The sequence below is a fragment of the Schistocerca piceifrons genome, chromosome 11, assembly GCF_021461385.2.
Source record: "Schistocerca piceifrons isolate TAMUIC-IGC-003096 chromosome 11, iqSchPice1.1, whole genome shotgun sequence".
Taxonomy (NCBI): domain Eukaryota; kingdom Metazoa; phylum Arthropoda; class Insecta; order Orthoptera; family Acrididae; genus Schistocerca; species Schistocerca piceifrons.
This window is the reverse complement of record NC_060148.1, coordinates 6284213-6305732: the sequence shown is the minus strand read 5'-3', so window position 1 is coordinate 6305732 and position 21520 is coordinate 6284213. Positions and strand designations below refer to the sequence as shown.

The following is a 21520-nucleotide window of genomic DNA, read 5'->3' as shown; positions in this document are numbered from 1 at the left end:
ATCTGTGCACCCAAATTGCGTGAACATGTAATCACATGTCAGTTCTAGTATAATACATTTGTCCAATGAATACCCGTTTATTATCTGCATTTCTTCTTGGTGTGGCAACTTTAATGACCAGTAGTGTACATTCGTCCGGGCATAACTATGGGTTCTTTGAGTGGTCTGGGAGGCGGTTCTTTTTTGTCTACAACAGATGAAATATTGATTCACTTTATTACGTGCGTGAATAAAAAGATTTAACTCGAGACTGTTCTTTGCTCCTGGGTAGCGTAGAGTATTTCACATGTGTTATCGACTATGAAAGAGTCACTTGATGCATACAGTCAGAACCTGTTGTCTCGAAGTACAAAATGCAACGTTTACTTCGGTGCAACATATGATAGACGATACCCATCTTCGGTTTTCGGTCAACTCCAGTCATGCAGTGGCTGTAAAAGAATTTGCGAGTATCTGCTACACCACGATTTGCTGCAAGTTCCTCAGTTGTTCACTCCGTAGCTAAGCGCCTTGGTATTCCAAGAGAAATTATGAGCTATTCACAGTGTAAATAACCTTTTTTGTATGGCAAGAGAGATTTTAAGTATACAGATTGACACGAGGTTTCATAATTACATGTTTACTGCACAACATTGTTACAGTACGGTAGCACAACCAAGTCCAAAAAACTGTCACACTGATCGCTATTTCGCCACTGCCTTTTACGTTGTTTTAACAATCGGTGGTTACGTAATCCATTTTTGCAAATCGCTGACGAACAGATTTTACGAATTTTTATATATATATATATATATATATATATATATATATATATATATATAAAGTTGCTTGTATGATGAAGGTTATTAGTTGCAAAATGTTCGTAACTTGTACATCTGTTCACTGCATTAATACTAACGAAAAGATAGTTTCGCTTCAGGTGCTCTGGAATCCCAATATGAGAATTGCTCAAGCATCGATTAGTAAGAGGCGAATCAGACCAGAGATGTAATGGAATTAGTGATACTGTAATAAATTGAGCTTTAAAATGATGACCTTACATGAAGTAAGAAGGTTACAAAATTTATGTAAGCCGGTAAATGTGGCAGCCTGACACATGAGGTCAAGATGCGACGTCATAATTATTGTAACGATCATCTACATCTACATGGATACTCTGCAAATCACATTTAAGTGCCTGGCAGTGGGTTCATCGAACTACCTTCACAATTCTCTATTATTCCAATCTCGTATTGCGCGCGGAAAGAACGAACACCTATATCTTTCCGTACGAGCTCTGATTTCCCTTATTTTATCGTGGTGATCGTCCCTCCCAATGTAGCTCGGTGTGAACAAAATGTTTTCGCATTCGGAGGAGAAAGTTGGTGATTGGAATTTCGTGAGAATATTCAAATGGCTCTGAGCACTATGGGACTTAACATCTGAGGTCATCAGTCCCCTAGAACTTAGAACTACTTAAACCTAACTAACCTAAGGACATCACACACATCCATGCCCGAGGCAGGATTCGAACTTGCGACCGTAGTAGTCGCGCGGTTCCAGACTGAACCGCCTAGAACCGCTCGGCCACACGGGCCGGCGAGAATATTCCGTCGCAACGAAAAACGCCTTTCTTTTAACGATTTCCAGCCCAAATCCTGCATCATTTCTGTGACACTCTTTCCCATATTTCGCGATAATACAAAACGTGCTCCCTTTCTTTGAACTTTTTCGATGTACTCCGTCAGTCCTATGTGGTAAGGATCCCACACCGCGCAGCAGTATTCTAAAAGAGGACGGACAAGCGTAGTGTAGGCAGTCTCCTTAGTAGGTCTGTTAAATTTTCTAAGTGTCCCGCCAATAAAACGCAGTCTTAGGTTAGCCTTCTCCGCAACAATTTCTATGTCTTCCTTGCATGTATTGGCACGATTCGTACTGCTCTAAAAGTTCATCTGTAGCTTTGACTACCGCTGCGCCCTTGCATGCACGACTCTACATTGACCTCTGGTACGAGGACGGTGTTGTTCTGGGAGTGGAGGCGTGGTCTTCGGGAGTCCCTCCCACACATCGCTGTGGACTGCAACGAGGCCTCACCGATGTCTGTGGTATCGATTCGCATTGCCTGTAACCTCCCCCTCACTTATCGACCTTAATGACAGTGAAAAATTAAACCGCGTGTACGTAATGAAAATTAGGGAAAAGAAATCGTCACCGTAGTTAATCTGTCGGTAAAGAGGGAGGAAGGGTTACATCTAAATGAAAGGAAAAGTGCAAATCAAATAGGTGGAAATTAATTTTGAAAAAGGGTAAAGTTAATAAAGAAAGTAAATGTGCGGTCGTTATGTTAACAATTAACTGGCGTTAATTGGATATTTGAGATCTGAGGAAATTACGGTCGCCAGTCCTATGGACGACGACGACTACTACTGCTACAATAACTGAAAAAGAAGGGTTATTGCACGTATAATTAGCACTAAAAGCGTGGCAACTGAAGGTTGACACGTGTTGTGTGAAAACTGAATGTTCGTCAGAAGTAATAAATTTCGCTACACTCTGACTTAATTTAGCAAAATAATTAATAAAACCGGAGAATTGAAAGTTAATTTAGTGACTGAATTTAATAGTGAACTTTGTTTTCTGAAGCACTACGAAATAAAATAAGGTTAGTCTTTGGCTACTTCAACAATCATCTCAAAAGCAACTTAAATCTACGCAATGTAGAAATAAGAGATTTAACTTTGAAATTGAATTAAATGATTTTGAACAATTAACAATAGTAAAATTTAGTACGTACCAAGCTGAGCTGCAGTCACAGGTAAGCTAAAATACGGTAACAAAACTCGCACTCTTAATTTGTGCTTCTGTAACCTAAATATAGTTCTGTTTGGTTATTGTAGCCAGCTATGAATACTTAAACTGAACTTTGAAATTAAAGCAGTGAAATGGAATGATGTTACTTAAATGCTGGCGTATGAATTTCAACGACACTCGGGTTCATTTCGGAAAAGAAACGGACCCTGCCTTGTAATGCAATTGGGACAATGAGCAACAAAGATTCATGCTACGTTGCTGTAATTTAAAGAGGCAAATGGAACAGTTTGAAAAGCTGAGGTCTGCCATACAGTTCTGGAACTTAACGTGCTTCCAGTCTTCCTTGTTGGTTGATTGAAGGTTTGAAGTCGTCGATCCGGGAGGTCGCGACAGTCACTTTTATTGTCGGCCGTCGCTGTTGCAGAAGCTGGATGCTGGCGCGCCTTCTTCTCGACACGGTCACCAGGCGAAACGGGCTCTCGATGTGCGCCAGCTAATGCTTCCCGTCCGCGACACCGTGCCAGGAACTATCGTAGCAAGTCGAGCGCAATTACATGCTGCCAAACCCCGAAAGCGTGGCAACTCGCGGGAGCGTCACACAACACACCTGCTCCACCGCCCTACTCCAACCGGACTCTGCTCTGCCCGCACTCCACGCGGCAGAGTTAACACTACCAAAGATCCTAAACACTTTGGTTCTCCACACGACCTATCGATGTAACCGTTCCATAGCATAGCTTTCCCTAGGCCAGACCGAGCGTAAAAATACAAATAGTATTTACAAAACAAACCAATTATACATCGACATAAATGCATAAATATATGTATACAAATTGTAAAACAATTACAGTATATAAAGACACAGAAATGTCTATCTTCAGGTATCAAAATAAGAAAAAAATCTATAGTACAATAGATTTCCATATGCATTTCCGGCGTTACATGCCGACTTACCACTTCCTCTTGACAGTACCACAGTAAGGATAGCAAATGGTCAACTCCGTGTACAGTATAGTAGGAAGTATATATTGGCAGGTGATTTGGAGGTGCACACTGTGCGACATTCACTATACGGGGCTACCACCTGTGCTCCAGAGAACAGTTCTAACTCAGCTGGGCTTCTGGTCCAACTGAGTTGGGGCGACAGTCAGTGATCCGTCATTCCGTGCTGCTTCGATGTGCTACGCCGGATTCAGTCAGACGTTTCGTCTGGCGAGACAGACTGGGCAACCCGTGAACCAGGCGCGTCCAGTGGCTGTCAGGTCTGGAGAGGGCAGCAGTCCAGTACCCTGTGTATCGAGGTGGACCGGGACGGCACAGGCAGTGTGTGGTCCTGAGTTGTCTTGTTGGAAGATGTCTTTCGGCATACCTCGAAAATGGGCACATTTCATACGCGTGCCCTGGTCTACAACCCTCTGTCACTGTCGTATGTCTAAAATTTTTTCGGCGGTTTTGTGTTTCATATACTCTCAGCTCGTTATGTCCGCTTCTGTCATTGTTTAAATTTGTCACCCGTGTATATGACGACACTTCCCTCCCAGAACCTGGTACCAGTTGCAGGTTGGCAACAAGAATTTGATTTTCTATATTTGAGGTAGTTATCAACATAGTTTAAATTATCAACTTAGTTTAGAAATATAAAATGCTCAGAAAATCGTCCCGTCAAGAGTAAATACGTATGTTAAACCTTCAACACAATAAGAAAAGCATCACAGTTACAATCTGTGCTTTTGTGGCGGGGCAGCGTAACTGATTACCCTGACATCATTCATCCAGTACTTCGAGATCAGAAAACTTAGTGACTTGCAACAAAATTTACACACAATTCGTAACCTTTACGAAACTTTGTCAGTGACACACCCACTCGCGAAGTTTTCGTCGTTCGTGCAGTCGAATTTCAACATCAGGGATGACGTTTTAACGTACTACTTCTTTCTTATGAACTCTGTTCGCAACAAAATTTGCACGCACTGTCCACGTACACCACTGAATGCCAGATTATGTCGTTTTTCGACACACAGTTGAGGAGTTATTACGTCCTAAACATTGAACTGATTGGAAACTAATCTGCATAGCGAAATTCTCCAGAGATACAGGTAAAATATGCGTGAAATCTCTTAAATGTATGTGATATATGCGTATGCGGATAAAGCTGCAAGTGAAAAGCTTCTCCAAAACCCCCCGGGTCAATTTCAGCCGAACTTCGTGCACACATTACTAACTATATGGAAAGAAATACGGTTGCAGTAAAAAAGCAGCTACGTCCTATTTGGGTGGGGGTGGTAACGTGGAAAGGGAAGTGGGTAGGAAGAGATCGATAGACAGAGAGAAAAGAGGAAGAGGAAGACAATGAGGTGGAGGAAGAAGTAAAGGACTGAGACAAGTGTGTGACAATCACCCACGCACGCTTCTTGACCTACGTACGTGAGAATCTGCAGAAAGTATTTTCCAATAAATCGACTTTGCTTCCAGCAAATGTTGTGAGTGCATAGCAATTTTAGCACCGTAGTAAGTCAGCGCTGCTATGCACTTCACGTTGGTTCACGTGCACGGTTGTAGATGCAGAAATACGTACGGCGTAACTTTACCTGCTGTTCGGCTAAAACAGTCAGCCGAGGTTTCGGAAGCGGTCAGGCAGTCCCTAGCGACAACACAGGACAAAGGGCGTTCGTGTTGGCGGCGGTGTCGTCAGTGCTGCCAACGGCTCGCCAGTGTGCCACCTTATCTCCGTGCCGCTGTTGTTGAGGTGGCACCACTGGACAGAGAGCGTGCTTAGTCCGGCTGTGAGCGCAACGGCCAGTCTGTGTACCAGATACAGGGAGACGGGCGATAGAAAGCGCTAAAACACACACCTCAGCGTATTGAGAGTTGCTATATGTTGCGGAAAATTGAAAGGCAAGTAGATAAACACAGGGACAGAAAAGAACTGATACGGTAGAAATCGTTCCCTAGACGTACGTAAGGAACCACCTGTTACCTACATCTGGGCCGGCGGGAGTGACCGACCGGTTCTAGGCGCTTCAGTCGGGAACCGTGCGACCGCTACAGTCGCAGGTTCGAATCCTGCCTCAGGCATGGGTGTGTGCGATGTCCTTAGGTTAGTTAGGTTTAAGTAGTTCTAAGTTCTAGGGGACTGATGACCTCAGATGTGAAGTCCCATAGTGCTCAGAGCCATTTGAACCAACAACTGGTATTTTCGAAAGCACAACATCTAACACGATCAGACTAATCGGTACTAAATTGAGTTTTTAACGCTGTATCCGGCAAACCTCTTACCTCTGAACTCGCAGCGACAGTAAAGGTAAAATGGATCCACCGACACCGACGGTGGCTTCGTCCATGCTTATGTGGCGTGCGACGACGTAGATCAGCAGACTGGAAGAAAACTGAGCTGAGAGATCTATTAGGTCTACATTATTTTTTGGAATGCCTGTTATGGTGGCAGACTGCTCTCTAGCATAAAAGCTGCAATCTTGGCGATATGTCTATGACTGTTTCATGCTGACATCATCTTCAGCAGATTCTACGTCGTCCGTTCCAGCACCATCATACAGTTACTGTTTTATTCCTATTTCAGTTCGAGTTCGCAACATCATCAGAGCCCTTCACGCAATTTGGGTCTACCAGTGTCATCCATAACGTCATTAATAACGCAAATGGTTCAAATGGCTCTGAGCACTACGGGACTTAACTTCTGAGGTCGTCAGTCCCCTAGAGCTTAGAACTACTTAAACCTAACCAACCTAAGGACATCGCACACACCCATGCCCGAGGCAGGATTCGAACCTGCGACCGTTCTCCGATAGTTCTTGACGGATTTCCTTCAGATTTCTACACGATACTCTAATAAACGTACAAACAGACTTATGCTATATGTCTTTCAATACATATCCTACATAAAATTATATAACATACGAAGACAAAAGTAATTGGCAAAAATCTCGAAGAGCTCATAACGGAATTACTTCACATTTTTAGACTACACTCAAATAAACGTCTGGAAAGACGTAGGCGCGGGATTAGCCGAGCGGTCTGAGGCGCTGCATTCATGGACTGTGTAGCTGCTGATCCCGGCGGAGGTTCGAGTCCTCCCTCGCGCATGGGTGTGTGCGTTTGTCCTTAAGATAGTTTAGGTTAAGTAGAGTGTAAGCTTAGGGACTGATGACCTTAGCAGTAAAGTCCCATAAGATTTCAATTTTTTTTGACAGACGTAGGATATATATATATATATATATATATATATATATATATATATATATATATATAATATGGTGTTACGAAAAGGTACGGCCAAACTTTCAGGAAACATTCCTCACACACAAAAATAGAAAATATGTTATGTGGACATGTGTCCGGAAACGTTTACTTTCCATGTTAGAGCTCATTTTATTACTTCTCTTCAAATTACATTTATCATGGAATGGAAACACACAGCAACAGAACGCACCAGCGTGACTTCAAACACTTTGTTACAGGAAATGTTCAAAATGTCCTCCGTTAGCGAGGATACGTGCATCCACCCTCCGTCGCACGGAATCCCTGATGCGCTGATGCAGCCCTGGAGAATGGCGTATTGTATCACAGCCGTCCACAATACGAGCACGAAGAGTCTCTACATTTGGTACCGGGGTTGCGTAGACAGGAGGTTTCAAATGCCCCCATAAATGAAAGTGGAGAGGGTTGAGGTCAGGAGAGCGTGGAGGCCACGGAATTGGTCCGCCTCTACCAATCCATCGGTCACCGAATATGTTGTTGAGAAGCGTACGACCACTTCAACTGAAATGTGCAGGAGCTCCATCGTGCACGAACCACATGTTGTGTCGTACTTGTAAAGGCACATGTTCTAGCAGCACAGGTAGAGTATCCCGTATGAAATCGTGATAACGTGCTCCATTGAGCGTAGCTGGACGAAACTAAAATGAGCTATAACATGGAAATTAGGCGTTTCCGGACACATGTCCACGTAACTTCTTTTCTTTATTTGTGTGTGAGGAATGTTTCCTGAAAGTTTGGCCGTACCTTTTTATAACACCACATATATATATATGGGGGAGATGCAGATAAGGACGTACTGTATGGTTGCCATAAGAAAAAATTTCAAAAGCAAAATTCGTTCATTTTTGTTTGCTGTCACAAAATACTTTGAAAAATCTGGTCTGTAAGGAAGCTCCTGAACCTGAAAATATTGAATAACATTCGTTGTGAAACGTTACATCTGCTGCTCAGACTTAAATTTTTGGGTTCAGTTTAACTGAAAAATTCAGAACATTCGCGGAATATGCTTGAATAAATAATTGAAAACAAATACTTTTTTTTGCTAAAATCATTATAATAATTTCAGAAGGTGGGCATAAATTACCCTCCATCTCCCCACTCATCCCCGGTATTGCGAGGGTTGAGGATTAATCCCTTTCGAAAACCTAATTGGATAAAATAAATTAACCGACGTAGCGAATTACGGGGATAAACATGACGGGCTGCCGGGGATTCCCCAGCGGCGAGGCTTTGCGTTGCGGGTTGCCCGCCGCTCCGGCGGCCGCGCCTGCGCGGAGCCTCCGTTCCAGCTCCAGAGCGCGCGGGCCGCCGCTTCCAGTGCCTGGCCGACTCCAGCGGCGCTCGCAGCGCTGGAGGATTTTCGTGCCCGCCGTAACGCCGCTACGGTCGTGCTACCGCGCCGGTGAACCTGCTTGCTTCCCCACGCTGGATCACTACGGCGCCGGGGTGTCGTGTGCAGAAGTGCGCACCTTGGAGCGCGCATCTACGCGCTGTGCGTGTGACATTGCGTGCGGCGTTTGAAGGTCGCGCGGATGCGTCCGTCGGAACGCAGTAGGAGTGCGTTTGTGTCTGTGTTTGTGTGTGGCTGCAGCCGTGTTTGCAAACAGCTGATCGCCAACTCTTGTCTAATCTAGATTCGGGGCGACTGATCCTGGAAAGGCGGCGTCTTCACAGCTTTTTAAAAGCCGCCTTCTATAACCTAGAGGCGTCGTTGTCGAGTGAGTGGAAATGTCTTGTTATGAAATACTGCTTACGGGAAGGTTCGTTACCACAATCACCTGGAAGTCTCCTTGCTGGGTTGGGAGCACCGGTTCACTGTTTCTTCAGTGTGTCGAAATAAATTCGTGTTGTCGCAGTTCCGCCTATTGCACAGCTGAATGTGATCCCCGTTTCAGCGTTTAGTACCTCATTCGGTAAAAACGGAATTCTCACATAACCACTTCTTTGCTTGACTGCCTATCCGTCTGTCACGAATCCCTTTTCTGAGGAAGGGTAAGAGGTGCCAAGATGGTGAAATATTGAGGTCTAAGATTCGTATCAGTGTTACAAATTTAAGCCTCTAAAGTCAGCGTGGTCAGTAAATTCGGCCGGTTATGTGACACATTTCAGTACTCGCAAACTCAGTCATCAAAACCTGTAGGTAACTGTCTACACAAGTAGAAACGAGTCCTATTCACACTTCTGCTTTTTTAATTAATTGGTATTATTATTATTATTATTATCATTATTATTATTATTATTGGCGAGATATGTATATCATGCTCAGAGAGTCCTATAATCATTTCTATAAAATATTGCACAATACTTTTGTCATGTTTTCTATTTTACGCGTAAAAGTGTTCGGTTTTTTGATCAGTGGTCATCAGAAATTGCAGTGAGTTCAAAGATGGAGTGCTACAGGCTGACTTGAGTTTTCTTTAAAATTAAAATTTAAAACAGTCTTGATCGCATTTTTTATTAATTTTTTTATTGGAGTGAGTGACCGGTTTTGTCTCTTTCATAGCGTCATCTTCAGACTCCCAGAGTCGAAATCGCTCACTCACTCCAACAAAAGAAAAAAAAAGAGATCAAGACTGTTTTAAATTTTAATTTTCACAAATTTTAAGATCGCTGACTATGTTTTCAAAAATTTGGAGACTTCTTTTGGAATTATTTTTGTAAGATTTTCGTTACTGTAGTAGCGGTGCGTGTTGTAGACTTGGGTTTGTCCTATTGCACGTCCTAGATGCTTTTCCTTGTGGTTTGTGGTAACACCCAATTTTTCTCAAGTTTCTTCACTTCACTCTCGCCTGATATCGTAAGAAGTTTCACTTGATAAAACAAATGAATCCAGGAAAAAACCTATGTTAGTGTCGCCGCTCTCTCTCTCTCTGTGTGTGTGTGTGTGTGTGTGTGTGTGTGTGTGTGTGTGTGTAGGCAGAGTGAGTTGCGTAAGACGTAACATCCCATTTTACTTCTTGGACGGTTGAGGTGATCGATACTTCGTTTCCGATTAAACGCAAAAGGGTCGCAATTTTATTGCGCGTTTAAGCGGACTTACTGGAGTGAGCACTTTTCATAGACAACAGTGTAGTTTTCAGTGGCATTTGAAATCCCTTTAAAATACCAGTGCCCTGACGTAGGGTTCGTTAACGTCGGCGTTAAAATTTCTGGCAAAAACATCGACGAAATGTGCTGAAATTGAAAGGCCACGCGGCCGGATTCGGCTGTAGCGGCGTAAATATCGCCAAGTCTTAATTTAGCGTCACTCTCTGTCATCGTACCGAGGCAGGAGACTGGCGTACGCCACTGATTCTGACGTGATAGGTATTTCGTCTCCGTCTTAATTTACACGGTGTCTTAATTTACACGATACGGGTACACGGTCAGCTACAGTTGCTGAAAATGGAACGATATGCTGATTCTAGCGTATCGGAAGTGGCTCAGGAAAACTATTGCAAATGTGTGTACGTATACACGAGTTCAGTTGAAAGACTCAGGGGGAAACAGGTAGACAGCGAGAAAGCTGCATACGGTGAGGCAGCCTGGTGCGGGTGTTCACGCAGCGGCGGCCGATTCTCTCCAGCGTTTCTTGCGAAAAGTTTCGGGGTCAGCATTAGCAAGTCCACCGCTACCCGACCTCTAATGTCTGGAAGGGCGACTTTTTAACGCTGCGCCCTTTTCCGGGATTTTTCGGTGCAGTGGGTCAATGTTGGAATGACACATTGCTGCAGTATCGTAAAAATGGAACTTTTCTCGTATAAGGGTATATTGTAGCTGTTCGTGTCTGGTAATTTAAAAATTTCGTCGAACTTGCATAACTTTCTCCTGATGTTGATAGCATTCTCGAGAGATTCAGAGACATGCAACACATTTTTTTTTTTCTGAAAGCATCATCATCATCGTCTTCATTTAAGACTGATTATGCCTTTCAGCGTTCACTCTGGAGCATAGCCCCCTTATAAAATTCCTCCATGTTTCCCTATTCAGTGCTAACATTGGTGCCTCTTCTGATGTTACGCCTATGACTTCAAAATCATTCTTAACCGAATCCAGGTACCTTCTCCTTGGTCTGCCCCGACTCCTCCTGCCCTCTACTGCTGAACCCATGAGTCTCTCGGGTAACCTCGCTTCTCCCATGCGTGTAACATGACCCCACCATCTAAGCCTGTTCGCCCTGACTGCTACATCTATAGAGTTCATTCACAGTTTTTCTTTGATTTCCTCATTGTGGACACCCTCCTGCCATGGTTCCCATCTACTAGTACCTGCAGTCATCCTAGCTACTTTCATATTCGTAACCTCAACCTTGTTGATAAGGTAACCTGAACCCACCCAGCTTTCGCTCCCATACAACAAAGTTGGTCGAAAGATTGGACGGTGCACAGATAACTTAGTCTCTGTACTGACTTCCTTCTTGCAGAAGAGAGTAGATCGTAGCTGAGCGCTCACTGCATTAGCTTTACTACACCTCGCTTCCAGTTCTTTCACTATGTTGCCATCCTGTGAGAATATGCATCCTAAGTACTTGAAACCGTCCACCTGTTCTAACTTTGTTCCTCCTATTTGGCACTCAATCCGTTTATGTTTCTTTCCCACTGACATTACTCTCGTTTTGGAGATGCTAATCTTGATACCATAGTCCTTACATTTCTGATCTAGCTCTGAAATATTACTTTGCAAACTTTCAATCGAATCTGACATCACAACTAAGTCATCCGCATATGCGAGACTGCTTATTTTGTGTTCACATATCTTAAACTCACCCAGCCAGTATTGTTTTCAACATATGATCCATAAATAATACGAACAACAGTGGAGACAGGTTGCAGCCTTGTCTTACCCCTGAAACTACTCTGAACCATGAACTCAATTTACCGTCAACTCTATCTGCTGCCTGACTATCCATCTAAAGACCTTTAACTGCTTGCAAAAGTTTGCCTCCTATTCCATAATCTCGTAGAACAGACAATAACTTCCTCCTAGAATCCCGGTCATATGCCTTTTCTAGATCTATAAAGCATAGATACAATTCCCTGTTCCACTCGTAACACTTCTCCATTATTTGCCGTAAGCTAAAGATCTGGTCCTGACAACCTCTAAGAGGCCTAAACCCACACTGATTTTCATCCAAATCGTCCTCAACTAATACTCGCACTTTCCTTCCGACAATACCTGAGAAGATTTTACCCACAACGCTGATTAAAGAGATACCCCTGTAGTTGTTACAATCTTTTCTGTTTCCATGTTTAAAGATTGGTGTGATTACTGCTTTTGTCCAGTCTGATGGAACCTGTCCCGACTCCCAGGCCATTTCAATTATCCTGTGTAGCGATTTGAGACCTGACATTCCACTGTATTTGGCGAGTTCCGACTTAATTTCATCCACCCCAGCCGCTTTATTGCACTGCAATCTATTGACCATTTTCTCCACTTCCTCAAATGTGATCCTATTTCCATCATCATTCCTATCCCATTGTACGTCGAAATCTGAAAGATTACTGATCGTATTTTCACCTACATTGAGCAACTCTTCAAAATATTCCCTCCATCTGCCCAAGGCATCCACAGGATTCACCAGCAGTTTTCATGACCTGTCCAAAATACTTGTCATTTCCTTCTTACCTCCCTTTCGAAGACTGCTAATTACACTCCAGAATGGTTTTCCAGCAGCTTGACCCATAGTCTCCAACCTGTTTCCAAAGTCTTCCCAAGATTTCTTCTTGGATGCTGCAATTATCTGTTTGGCTTTGTTTCTTTCTTCAACATAACTCTCTCTGTCTACCTGAGTTCTAGTGTGTAGCCAGTTTTGATACGCCTTCTTTTTCCTTTTACAGGCTGCCTTAACTGTGTCATTCCACCAAGCTGTTTACTTCATCCTACTTTTACACACTACTGTTCCAAGACATTCTTTAGCCACTTCTAGTACTGTGTCCCTGTACCTTGTCCATTCCATTTCCAATGACTGTAATTGACTACATTCAACTAACTGGTACCTTTCTTCTGAGATCGCTGTTATGTACTTGTGCCTGATTTCCTTATCCTGAAGTTTCTCCACTCTTATCCTCCTACATATGGACCTGACCTCCTGCATTTTCGGCCTCACAATCCCAATTTCACTGCAGATTAAATAATGATCAGTGTCATCAAAGAATCCCCTGAATACACGTGTGTCCCTCACAGCCTTCCTGAATTCCTGATCTGTTATTATATAGTCAATGACAGATCTGGTTCCCCTGCCTTCCCAAGTATACCGGTGAATGTTCTTATGTTTAAAAAAGGAGTTTGTGATTACTAAGCGCATACTGGCACAGAAATCCAAGAGTTGTTTCCCGTTTCTGTTGGCCTCCATATCCTCTCCAAATTTACCCATAACCTTTTCATACCCTTCTGTTCGATTTCCAATCCTGGCGTTAAAATCACCCATGAGCAGAACACTGTCCTTGTCCTTTACTCTAACAACTACATCACTGAGTGCCTCATAAAAACTATCCATCTTATCTTGATCTGTCCCTTCACAATGCGAATATACTAACACAATCCTAATTTTCTTGCTAGACACTGTCAAATCTATCCAGATCAGTCGTTCGTTTACATACCTTACTGCAACTACGCTGGGTTCCATTTCTTTCCTGATGTAAAGCCGTACACCCCATTGTGCTATTGCTGCTTTGACTCCTGACAGGTAGACCTTGTATTCTCCCACTTCCTCTTCTTTCTCACCCCTTACCCGAATGTCACTAACAGCTAAAACGTCCAGCCCCATCTTACTTGCACCCTCTGCCAGCTCTACCTTCTTCCCAGAGTAGCCCCCATTGATATTAATAGCTCCCCATCTCATTACCATTTGTTTGCCGAGTCGTATCTTAGGAGTCCCTGGTTTGTCAGTTAGAGGTGGGACTCCGTCACCTCCAAAGGTCCGAGGCATTTTGCTCTGATTGTTGCCAGCATCATATTTAAAGTACCAGGGAAGCAGGTTGCTAGCCTTACTTACCTCAAGTCCCATTGAGTTTTCCCCCTAACGGCTGAGGGACTAACCGGTGGATTTGGTAGTCTTTGCCGTACGAGCACAAAGGTGACCACGACTCAGAATATGTCCGAGATGCTCAGCCTTATCCCAAAGTAACTGGTATCCCGACTGTCGGGACCACTTACTTGGCCACTCATACGTCGCCCGTGGTTCATGGACTAGGACATGTCTACAGGAACCCACACCCTGAACCACTTCTGAAAGCAAATTGGATTTATTGAGGATTCCGATAAACCATATATTCTCCACTGCTTTCGCCACAAAACGCTATTTTGCAACATAATGTCCGTTCAGTGCGACGATCTAACGCCACCTTACTGGCAGGACGTACGCTTCCGAGGTACCACTCTGGTGGTTGACGCCAGAGTCGATGTCTTGCTGCACCAATATCGTCGTCGTCGTCACCGTCATCCATGGACTGCTTCCCACAGAGTGCACCCTTCATTGGGCCAAACGGATGGAAGTCGGAAGGTGTGAGATGCGGACTGTAGGGTGGGTGAGGAAGAAGATGCGGTGGAGTTTCACTAGCTGGGCCTCGCGTGCACAGACGTGTGTGAGCGCTTGCGTTGTCACGGAGAAGAAGAAATTGGTTTGTATTTCCGTGGCGAGCAATACGCAGAAGTCGTTTCTTCAGCTTCCAGAGCGGATCACAGTACACAGTCCACCGCTGCAGCGTGAAGGAGGACGTAGGACATCAGGCAGAATAACCCCTTCAGAGTCTGAGAAAACCGTCGCCATCATTTCACCGACTGTGGGTGCGGCTTTTAAGATTTTCTTTGGAGGAGAGGTCGTTTGGCTGCACTTCACGGGTTGTCGTTTTGTTACCGGTTCGAGGTCATTAACCCATCGTTCATCGCCTGACAAGGTTCGACAAAATATATATATATATATATATATATATATATATATATATGGTCGCGACCGACCACGTAACGCGCAAGGCACTCCGCAACAGATGGTGATTTGTTACTCTAGCAGTGCTTTAACAGTGCGCGACTGCTCCCAGCGGCGCAGGTGGATTCGCCGTGGCATACAAGAGAAACTGTGACCTGGGTCGTAGCAGACAGATCACGCGCTCGCACTTGGGAACCGCCAAATGCGTTTCTCTGACTCTTTGGCTGTAGCAGAATCTAATAATTAGTACGTTAGGATCCACGCAGAGGCTATAGAAATTCACGAGCACAAAAACAATTACGACAGAGTAGGAAGAGGATTGAAACTAGGAAAGTTGTGGGTCTCAAGTGGTAAATAAAACAAAAACAGCACCAACTCTTTTCCCACTACAAGCGCCATAGCACACGCCGACGCATGTCTACATCTACATTTATGCTCCGCAAGCCACCAAACGGTGTGTGGCGGAGGGCACTTTACGCGCCACTGTCATTACCTACCTTTCCTGTTCCAGTCGCCTACGGTTCGCGTGAAGAACGACTGTCTGAAAGCCTCCGTCCGCGCTCCAATCTCTCTAATTTTACATTCGCGATCTCCTCGGGAGGTATAAGTAGGGGGAAGCAATATATTCGATGCCTCATCCAGAAACGCACCCTCTCGAAACCTGGAGAGCAAGCTACACCACGATGCAGAGCGCCTCTCTTGCAGAGTCTGCCACTCGAGTTTGCTAAACATCTCCGTAACTCTATCACGCTTACCAAATAACCCTGTGACGAAACGCGCCGCTCTTCTTTGGATCTTCTCTATCTCTTCTGTCAACCCGACCTGGTACGGATCCCACACTGACGAGCAATACTCAAGTATAGCTCGAACTAGTGTTTTTGTAAGCCACCTCCTTTGTTGATGGACTACATTTTCTAACAAGGGAACCTCCCCATCGCACCCCCCTCAGATTTAGTTATAAGTTGGCACAGTGGATAGGCCTTGAAAAACTGGACACAGATCAATCGAGAAAACAGGAAGAAGTTGTGTGGAACTATGAAAAAAATTAATAAAATATACAAACTGAGTAGTCCATGCGCAACATATGGAACATCAAGGACATTCTAGCATAAGGAGCGCCGTTGTCCCGTGCTTACCGTTAGTAGCTGCGGGACGAGAGGTCCTTGGTTCAAGTCTTCCCCCGAGTGAAAAGTTTACTTTCTTTATTTTCGCAAAGTTATCATCTGTATAAGTACTGAATAGGATTGGGGAGAAGAGAAGTTTGTGGCACAACTAGACCAGAAGACGGGATCGGTTGGTAGGACATGTTCTGAGGCATCAAGGGATCACCAATTTAGTATTGGAGGGCCGAGTGGAGGGTAAAAATCGTAGAGGGAGACCAAGAGATGAATACACTAAGCAGATTCAGAAGGATGTAGGTTGCAGTAGGTACTGGGAGATGAAGAAACTTGCACAGGATAGAGTAGCATGGGGAGCTGCATCAAACCAGTCTCAGGACTGAAGACCACAACAACAACATGATCTGTCCGTTCGTTCATTGACGTCTCTGTTCACTGTAATAAGTTTAGTGTCTGTGTTTTGCGACCGCACCGCAAAACCGTGCGATTAGTAGACGAAAGGACGTGCCTCTCCAATGGGAACCGAAAACATTTCCTCGCAAGGTCATAGGTCAACCGATTCCTCCACAGGAAAACACGTCTGATATATTCTATACGACACTGGTGACGGCATGTGCGTCACATGACACGAATATGTTGTCGACCCACCTAACTTGTACACTTAGCGAATGGGTAAAAAGATTCTTCTACCTTGCCCGATTTAGGTTTTCTTGTGGATGTGATAATCACTCGGAAAAAAGTGATGAAAACATAAGAGTTTGTCACATAAACTGAAAATAAAAAATTTAAACTTTTCACTCGAGGGAAGACTTGAAACTAGTACCTTTCGTTCCGTAGCTGCTCTCGCTAACCACGGGACCACGGCGCTCCTTGACTCCCATTGTCCTTGATGTTGCCTATCTTCGCATGGACTACCCAGTTTGTATATTTTACTAATTTTTTTCATAGTTCTACACAACTTCTTCATGTTTTCTCGATTGATCTGTGTTCAGTTTATCAAGGCCTATCCACTGTGCCAACTCATAACTAAATCTGAGGGGGGTACGATGGGGAGGTTCCCTTGTAAGGACTCTCCCAACGAATCTCAACCTGGCACCCGCCTTACCCACAGTTAATTTTATATGATCATTCCACTTCAAATCGTTGCCTACGCATACTCTCAGATATTTTACAGAAGTGACTGCTACCACTGTTTGTTCCGCTATCATATAATCGTACAATAAAGGATCCTTCTTTCAATGTATTCGCAGTACATTACATTTGCCTATGTTAAGGGTCAGTTGCCACTCCGTGCACCAAGTGCCTATCCGCTGCAGATCTTCCTGCATTTCGCTGCAATTTTCTAATGCTGCAACTTCTCTGTATACCACAGCATTATCCGCGAAAAGCCGCGTGGAACTTCCGACACTATCTACTAGGTCATTTATATATGTATATTGTGAAAAGCAGTGGTCCCATAACACTCCCATGTCGCACGCTATACGCTACTTTAATGTCTGTAGACGTCTCTGCAATCTTCGACACCGATCTGATCACGTCACGAACCGTGTGAGGCTGCAACAGCTTTCTGAGGTGCGGAAATCCCCGACGGTTGCCAGAGAATTATGTCTTGGACCACGGCCAAATGTCCGTAATAGCAGTAGCAGCGAAGCGTCTCCCTTTGCCGCAACTGAATAGCAGGTGTCTTTCCACGGGTAGCGATCAACAAGTTGCTTCCGAACGTTCTCCAGACGTGAGCAGAGTCTTGGCGATGTCAACAGAGTTTAGCGACTCTCTCTCTCTCTCTCTCTCTCTCTCTCTCTCTCTCTCTCTCTCTCTCTCTCTCTCCCTCCCTCCCCTCCCTCCCTCTCTCTCCAGTCTCGGCGACGCGCAGTTCGCTCAGAGTCCCCGTATCGATTCCCGACGCTGGCCAAGTGAGGCGTATAAATTTGATGACCAGCGACGTTGAACCTTTATGTAACGCAAGCGAAAATAGTTCGGGCGGCGACATTACGGACACGCGATCGGTGACGTAGTCTCTGGTGAGCAGGTAGATTCAGGCTACAAAGATTTCCGATACTGTACCACTCCCTCTACCCGTAGCCAAAATACCAGGGTCATCCAATAAGCAATGCCCCACATTGAAACTTCCTGGCAGATTAAAATTGTGAGCCGGACCGTGACTCGAACTCGGGACCTTTGCCTTTCGCGGGCAAGTGCTCTACCAACTGAGCACGCGACGGGGCGTGAGTTGTTCTTGGGTGGCTCAGTTGGTAGAGCACTTGCCCGCGAAAGGCAAAGGTCCCGAGTTCGAGTCTCGGTCGGGCACACAGTCTTAATCTGCCAGGAAGTTTCATATCAGCGCACACTCCGCTGCAGAGTGAAAATCTCATTCTGGAAACATCCCCCAGGCTGTGGCTAAGCCATGTCTCCGCAATATCCTTTCTTTCAGGAGTGGTAGTTCTGCAAGGTTCGCAGGAGAGCTTCTGTAAAGTTTGGAAGGTAGGAGACGAGGTACTGGCAGAAGTAAAGCTGTGAGGACAGGGCGTGAGTCGTGCTCGGGTAGCTCAGTTGGTAGAGCACTTGCCCGCGAAAGGCAAAGGTCCCGAGTTCGAGTCTCGGTCCGGCACACAGTTTTAATCAACCAGGAAGTTTCATATCAGCACCCACTCCGCTGTAGAGTGAAAATTTTATTCTAATGCCCCACATTCTTTTCTCAAATCATATTTATAGTTAAGAGTCAGAATTTGGTGACAACCTACATCAACACAACTGGTTCAAAAATATTCGAATGTGTGTGAAATCTTGTGGGACGTAACTGCTAAGGTCATCAGTCCCTAAGCTTACACACTACGTAACCTAAATTATCCTAAGGACACACACACACACACACACACACACACACACACACACACACACACACACACACACACACACACACACACACGCCCGAGGGAGGACTCGAACCTCCGCCGGGACCAGCCGCATAGTCCGTGACTGCAGCGCCTAAGACCGCTCGGCTAATCCCGCGCGGCAACATGACTGGTCCATGTCCTATTTTTCTACGTAGTTTCCATCACGTTCTATGGCCGTTCGCCAACGTTCTGGAAGAGCGCGTATTCCCTGCTGGTAAAAGCTCTCGTCCTGTAGGCGTAGCCTTGTTTTCACTGCACGGCTGACTCCCTCGTCACCTTCAAAGTGTGTTCCCCGTAGAGAATCTTTAAGTCGCCCAAAGAGATGGAAGTCCTAGGTTGCCAAAAGTCTCGACTGTAGAGGGGCTGACGCAATGATGTCCAACCTAATTTGCTGATGTGTTCTCGGGTTCTCAGGCGTGTGTGTGTGTGGTCGTGCATTATCGTGTTTGAGCAAGATTTCTGCTGGATTCTTGTCCGATCGATCACGTCGGAAACGGTTGTTGAGTTTATTCAGAGTCTTTACGTATGTCTCTCAATTGATGTCTTACCCTCTTGGCATCACACGCACGAGAATGACGCCGTCACAATCCCATGAAGACTGTCACCGTGACTTTTCCGGCAGAGGGGGTTGTCTCGAATTTATTCTTTTGTGGTGAATCACCGTGGACTGCCTTCCCGTCCCCCGTAACTATCCGTGACAGGAAGGCCTCTCCGTCGGTCTCAGAACGCCTCAACAATTCATATGAAACGGCCTTCTTTGAATTTTGTGGTCCGCTGTGACCATTCGTGGAATCTATCGTGAACACCTCTCTAAATATCCGAGACTCTCGATCATTGCAGACGCACTTCCAATGTTGACCGACAACTGTAGAGCCAATTGTCGAGTTGTGATGCGCCGGATAATGGCGTCCGCACGTCTGGAGCAGTGGCTGTGACAGGACGTCCCGAGTGTGGCTGATCGTGGAGCTGTTTTTCTGCATTTCCTGAGGCCGTAACTTTGTTACCCGTCGCCCCACTCTACTCCTATCAACTGCGGCATGGCCACAGACTGCACACAGACGTTTATGGATGTTCACAACGGTTTCTTTTTCTGCACACAAGAATTCAATAACAGCACGCTGCTTGTAACGTTAATCGTATGTAGACGCCATTTTTGACGCTGTACTACGGCTCTGCCATCTGCCGGAACGGTTCGAAACTACACCGGCGCACAGAACGAGTATCAAATGTGAAGCACGAACAGGGACGTTTGTCTATTTATACTAACGACATTTTGAAAAAATGTGGGGGCGTTACTTACTGAACGACCCTCGTAGATCATACGGAGCGTCTTCGCAGACGCTGTTTTAGTAAAATTGCTGACAGGAAACCAGAGACAACGACAATGATAATACAGCTGTTACCGAGTGCCATGTTCCTTCGTAATGTAGTACTATTGTATAATTCCGACTGCGAGTGGCAGCGATAACGCGCTACAGTAATTGATACGACAACGCTCTTTGCTGTGAAAAAAGAGCATCTAGCCTTTTGGTAATTGTTGGAGATAAGTAATGCAGATCGGGCATTGTTTATTTTTGGTCAGGTAAGTTTGCATATAGACGCAATTTGAAGTGCAGAGGAGATACAACTTTTAATCGCTATTACCAAGAACAAAAAATTTGATTTGTGAAAAGGAAGGTAAAAATCGTCCACGAAATTTTATTCGATGTTGGATCCTGGGGGCTTCATAAAAACGATTAGTGTCTTCAGCCATCTGGTGCATAGTGACTTCTTGGCAAATTTACGATACTGCTACTAGCACGGTCAGAACGACGCGAAATATTTCGCCGTCAGCTTGTGTGCTTCTCAATTACGGTAGCGCATCTTCGCTGGTACTCACAGCCAGAATATTACAATAATACTGCACTACGTGCAGTGTGGCAGACTTGTAAGCCCCATTAAGTCGGTAGTTCGTCGATGTCGTCATCGGACATCAGTCGTAGCATAGTGACCCCGTGATTAATCTGGAAGTGTTTTGCAAAGTGCGGTAATGCTCCATTTCCTTAAAAGGTTAACTGGGAGAGGCCGCCACAACAAACTTCTGGCGTAATGTGAGGGGCTAAGTTGAATCTTAATAGTTCATTAATTAGTTGCAATAAAAATAGAAAGCAGCTGCCGGTGCCTACATAATATGCCTTTCTCTGCTTGTAGACCTTGAAAACGGACACATTAACACGAAAAACTGAGTTCTTCAACCTCAGCTTTTAGCCTTTAGCACAGACTGTTATGTCCAAATGGTCGCATGATCCCCGATTACAGCACTATTTTTGAGAAGAGTTCAAAAAAAATTGCTATTACTAGGAGAATACAGTTGGCATTATGTATAGTCGACCACATACAACTTTTCGAGAAAAGCAGCGTATCGTGAGCGTTCTACGTTTTCTTTTATTCGCATACTTCATTTAATGTTTTGATTCTATGTACGAGCGTCATACCAAAAGAAATGCACACCATTTTTTTTTAAAAATCCATCTTTTATTCTACATGTTTGAAAGTTTTAC

The 21520-nt window shown here is 44.7% G+C and overlaps 1 protein-coding gene and 1 non-coding gene across 2 annotated transcripts in view; both read left to right on the top strand.

Moving 5' to 3' along the window:
- The window catches only part of LOC124720199, a 1401865-nt gene that overhangs the window by 1173558 nt on the left and 206787 nt on the right, over positions 1-21520 (top strand). The window lies entirely within an intron of this gene.
- Positions 18621-18695, top strand: Trnas-cga. The gene has a single exon. It is a non-coding gene; the product is annotated as a tRNA-Ser (tRNA).